This window comes from Mytilus galloprovincialis, chromosome 11, assembly GCF_965363235.1.
Source record: "Mytilus galloprovincialis chromosome 11, xbMytGall1.hap1.1, whole genome shotgun sequence".
Lineage (NCBI taxonomy): Eukaryota > Metazoa > Mollusca > Bivalvia > Mytilida > Mytilidae > Mytilus > Mytilus galloprovincialis.
The window spans coordinates 26,290,888-26,296,142 of NC_134848.1; the positions used below are offsets into that span (position 1 = coordinate 26,290,888).

At 30.4% G+C, this 5,255-nt stretch overlaps 1 long non-coding RNA gene across 1 annotated transcript; it reads left to right on the forward strand.

Moving 5' to 3' along the window:
* The first annotated feature begins 3,350 nt into the window (after nucleotides 1-3,350).
* LOC143051913 (uncharacterized) lies at nucleotides 3,351-5,036 on the forward strand. The gene is made up of 2 exons (XR_012970944.1): nucleotides 3,351-3,442; nucleotides 4,055-5,036. It is a non-coding gene; the product is annotated as an uncharacterized LOC143051913 (long non-coding RNA).
* Nucleotides 5,037-5,255: the final 219 nt, after the last annotated feature.

Below are 5,255 nucleotides of genomic sequence, written 5' to 3' on the forward strand. Positions count from 1 at the left end.
GGGATAATTATATAATTAAGAACGCACCTACACATATGAGATTTTCGCGGGGTTTTTGTGAATGTAAACAGAAAGATACGAGGAACGAGAATACTGAACACAAACACAAAAAAACGTTATTTAAATGGTAAATCGAAATGATAGTTTTAAACATATACTCAACTGAATTTAAATACGTCGGATATCTTTTTAAAGATAGTTCTTGTTACCTAATGTGGTTACTTCATTCTCACTACAGTACAGGTTATACATGTTGATAATTGTTGCTGGTGCCATGCATCGGATTACATTTGATGTATCAACTGATCTTCCATCAGCTGGCTTTATTTGTTTTCTATCACCAAAAGGAATATTCTTTACAATCCAAGAAATTATCCAACTTAAATGGATCTATTCTCTGTCTGCTTTAGTTGCCTTGTTCTGGTTGTAATGCACAACCTTTTACACATGCATGTAATTCAGCTGTATAATATCGGTATTCTGTCAAACCATCTATAAATTCACATGTGTTTTTAAAACTTAAGTTTTTTGACAAATAACTGACAGGATCGGTACTGTTACCATGTAAGATTTAACCACAGCTTGACATAAAATACATAATCGTAAATTGTTTTTTTAATGATTTTGAAATCCCCATAATTTATCAGGCAAAATACGCGTTTCCATCAACTAATGATGACATGCTTTCAGTTTCCGGAATAGATGAAGCAACAGTTCGGTGACGGCCATTTTAAATTTTATCATCGATATAAGGACATCATTCGTAAATATAGCTCAACATGCAGACTTCTCATACGTTCAGGTATCTCACATCCATTTTTTTATGGAAATATTCTTTATAAAGCACAAAGGTGTCAGTATTCACCTCAGAAACGAACAAAACCTTTGAATAGTCTTATTAAGAAGGGGAATAGTTACGATACTCTTGTCAGGTCATTAAAGAGTGCATATTTTGGCGTTAATATTGATTCACTTATATGGTCTTTGCATCGGAACTAAACACATTTATTCAAAAAAACAGTTGGTGGCATGACACGGGTTATGTTCTTCTCATAAAGGTTATGATGGTATGATACTAAACCCCTAACGAGAAGAATTGTGCCTGATGTACATATGATGAAATCATAATCTTTCAGTCAGTTTAATTGAAGTCTGGAGCTGGCTTGTCACTTAACTGCTAGTAGTCTGTTGTTATTTATAATTCATTTTGTTTATTTTCTTTGGTAACATCTTCTGATATCAGACTCGGACTTCGTTTGAACTGAATTTTAATGTGCGTATTGTTATGCGTTTACTTTTCTACATTGGCCAGAGGTATAGGGGGAGGGTTGATATCTCACAAACATGTACAACCCCGCCGCAAGTTTGCGCCTGTCCCAAGTCAGGAGCATCTGGCTTCTATTAGTCTTGTATTATTTTAATTTTAGTTTCTTGTATACAATTTGGAAATAAGTATGGCGTTCATTGTCACTGAACTAGTATATATTTGTTTAGGGGCCAGCTGAAGGACGCCTCCGGGTGCGGGAATTTTTCACTACATAGAAGACCTGTTGGGGACCTCCTGCTGTTGTATTTTTCTATGGTCAGGTTGTCGTCTCTTTGACACATGTCCCATTCCCATTTTCAATTCACTACTTTCACTACTTTTATTAAAAAGTACAGTCGCATTAAGGTATTATTGATTGATTGATTGTTTGTTGCTTTACGCCGCATTAGCACAAAAAGACTATATCGCGGCGAGAGCTAATTCGAATATTTTTACAATTTAAAGCATATTTTTAAAATAAGACATTGATTGATTGATTGTTTGTTGCTTTACGCCACATTAGCACAAAAAGGCTATATCGCGGCGAGAGCTAATTCGAACATTTTTACAATTTAAAGCATATTTTTAAAATAAGACAAAAAGTCCTTCAATATACTAAAATTCTAGACTAAAGCAAATTGATTATATACAAAATAAAAATCAACAGTAAAATAACGTGATAAAAATTAAAAACGATTTAAATATAATAATATTTTTATATTCTATAATAAATTCCATTTTCTTTTAAAAATGCAACAATATTTGTAAATGGAACATTATTGAATAAATCATACATATTATTGACATTGAAATGCTTCTTACGAATATCAGCAAAGTCAATACAATTAATTAAAACATGTTTAATAGTATACTTGCAGTTGCAAGGAACACATTGTGGTTCATTTTCATTTTTTAAAAGATACTCGTGTGTTATTCTAGTATGACCAATACGACATCTAGTAATAACACACTGATCTTTTCTGCACATAACATTATTAAAAGGTTTGCCTAAATTAGGTTTAATTTCATGCAATTTATTATCATCTTTTTTACTCCATTTATTTTTCAATATATTAAAAACATATTCTCTAATATTAGATTTAAAATCAGTATATGGTATATCACAGTTAGATAGAGGGTCACCCAGGGCATTCTTTGCCTCAAGGTCTACAGCTGTGTTTCCAAGGATTCCAACATGACTCGGAACCCATAGAAATATTATTTCTTTCAGAAGAATTTTTAAATTCCTCATTACATATAAAATTTTAAGAATTGTTGGGTTTTTAATTTTAGTATTTCGTATAGCTTGTAAGCATGAAAGTGAATCCGAACATATAATAAATTTGGATTTATCTGAAGAAGCAATAAATTTCAAAGCCAAAATTATTGCTTCTGCTTCAGCAGTAAAGATGGATGCATCAGATGGCAAACGGAGAGTTGCAGCTCTGTCCCTGAAGACAGCAGCAGATGCAACTCTGTCACCATCTTTTGATCCATCAGTATAGACAGTTAAAAAATCTAGATAATCGGCTTTAATTTCAGCATAGTGTTGCTGAATTAAAAAAGGATTTGTTTTATTTTTATTGTGTTCACGGAGATCAAATATCATTTTTGGTTTGGGAAGTTCCCATGGAGGACATTTGCAAATTTTAACTTGAGCAACAGATTTTAAATTAAAAAAATTAGTGCCGTTTTAAAGAAAATTCTTTAATACTATTACTTCACATTTCTTTGATACAGTAGAAACCCTTTTTGTTTTAATTTAGAAAAAAAAACAAGTTTAATTTAAGGTTTGTGCTTGGACTATTGGTTTTAAGTCACAAGTATGAGTGCAAAATGTTATGTTATTGTTGATAATAAAATTTGAGAAGAAAATTTTTTCAGAGGCATAGGAAATATTGAATTAATTATAAATACATAATCTTCAAGCTAGTCATTGTGACATGTAACTTTATATCTGCACTTGTTCATGTTTGCGATTAAGTAGCTTATGAATATACTTTATAGTATGGAAGCTTAAAAATAGTTTCATTGGTCTTTATTTTTATTTCTCAGTTAACGAAAATGAAGAGACACTTTGTGGTATTGAGAGCAGACCCAAGGAACAAATATCACCACCATCAAAGAATAGGACTGGTATGCCTAGTATATAGTTTCTATTATATCAGCTTTATTCTAAATTCAGAATGTTAATGTTATTTTTTTCAGTGAAATTTTAAATAATAATTTTTTTAGTTATTTTTATGAAATATTGGTTTCAATACTAGTATAATATTTGAAGCAATGCATCATAAACCGGAATTATATTTTATACAATGACAATATAAAAAAAAGAAGATTGCAAATAACACAACTATCCACCAAAGTTTTAATAAAAGTGATGTAAGCAATAATAGGCAATTTGCAGTTGTCTATTTAAGGAGTGACTGATACATTTTTCTGCTTATGAAGAAATAACATTTTAAATGTGCACCTGGAATACATTCTATAAACAAGAAGAATAATTGTGAAAAACATAAAACATCGAATCAACTGCATAATAATGAAGAAATCAAATTTGTTTATTTTACTATTTCCACAGCAATTGTTCCCTAAAATTTATTACAAGTAATTGCTTTGCTGGCCTAAACATATTCAGCTGAGATGTATATTATTTTGTTACATAAAAAATTTAGTAATAAATTTCAATGTAGGAAGTAGAATATTTTTAAATCAATAATTTGTTGAATAGTATACCATTATTTTTAGGAAAGACAGTGGAAAGTGATTCTACCAGTAAATTGTTGATACTAGAACAGGAAAAGTTACAGTTGAAAAAAAGAAAAATAGAGTTGATGGAGGAAAGAAATGATTTAGAAAGAAAGAAACTGAAATTTTTTGAACTTATAGCAGAAAAGTTATCTGTAGTTAATGAGCAATAGGTCAAATTTATCCCTACTCTGTGTACAAGCAAGTTGATTATTCATTATTGTATCATGAATAAGTTTTATTTTTAAGTATTTTTCCAGGATAATTGTTCATACTCCAAAACAGATAAGTAATAAGAGGTCCATCTCTTCACAAGCATTTTATTACCGTTTATTAATTCTATTGAAGACTAATGAGATAATATCACTCTATAAAATATCCTTAAACTAGCATTTAAAATTAAATGATGGTTGTACACTATGTGTAACTGACATGTTTAGTTGAACCTTTGTCTCACAAGGGAGGCACGTGTGTTTATACCATCACGGAAAACATTGAAAACCTCTGGTTGCTCATGGTCATTCTCGTTATTGTCATCTTCCAGTAGTTCATCCAGCTGTGGAATAGACTTGTCTATGCAAATGTTGTGAAGTATGAAGCATGCTACAACAATGTTGGTACACTTTTTTGGGATGAAATGTAGGCATCCTGTGGTTTTGTGTAAGCACCTGGAATAATGAATTAAATCATTTACTTTCAAATTGTAAAGCATATTTTGTGAAGAAAATATGATGGTGACTTTCAATTTACATGTATAACAGGTTAGTCACAACAGTTTTGGTTTTACCCACATTTTCTGTTTGTGTAATAAAACTTTCATTTTGTTATGCAACACAACTCTTTACATCTGATGTTTTGCCTAATATATATCAAATTTGTAAGTCATTTTAACTACTTTGAATTCATTCTGTATAATACATGTTTTTATTATTGATTAATGTACTTGACAATCAAAATAAAAGAACTGTATTGATGCAATATTTGTGACAGTTTTATTCCTTTGCTTTCCTCTATGTGTTTTACTGTGCAAATACTGATTAAGTGTGATGTTAACATACCCTATATATCCTTAAGTTTCTGGTTTGAGAAAACTGTAAATTTAGAAATAAGTGTATGCATTTATAATTGTGATCTAATTTTGGACTAAAATTATGATCTGATTTTGAACTTAAATTAGATCACAATTTGTAGTATCCAGAAA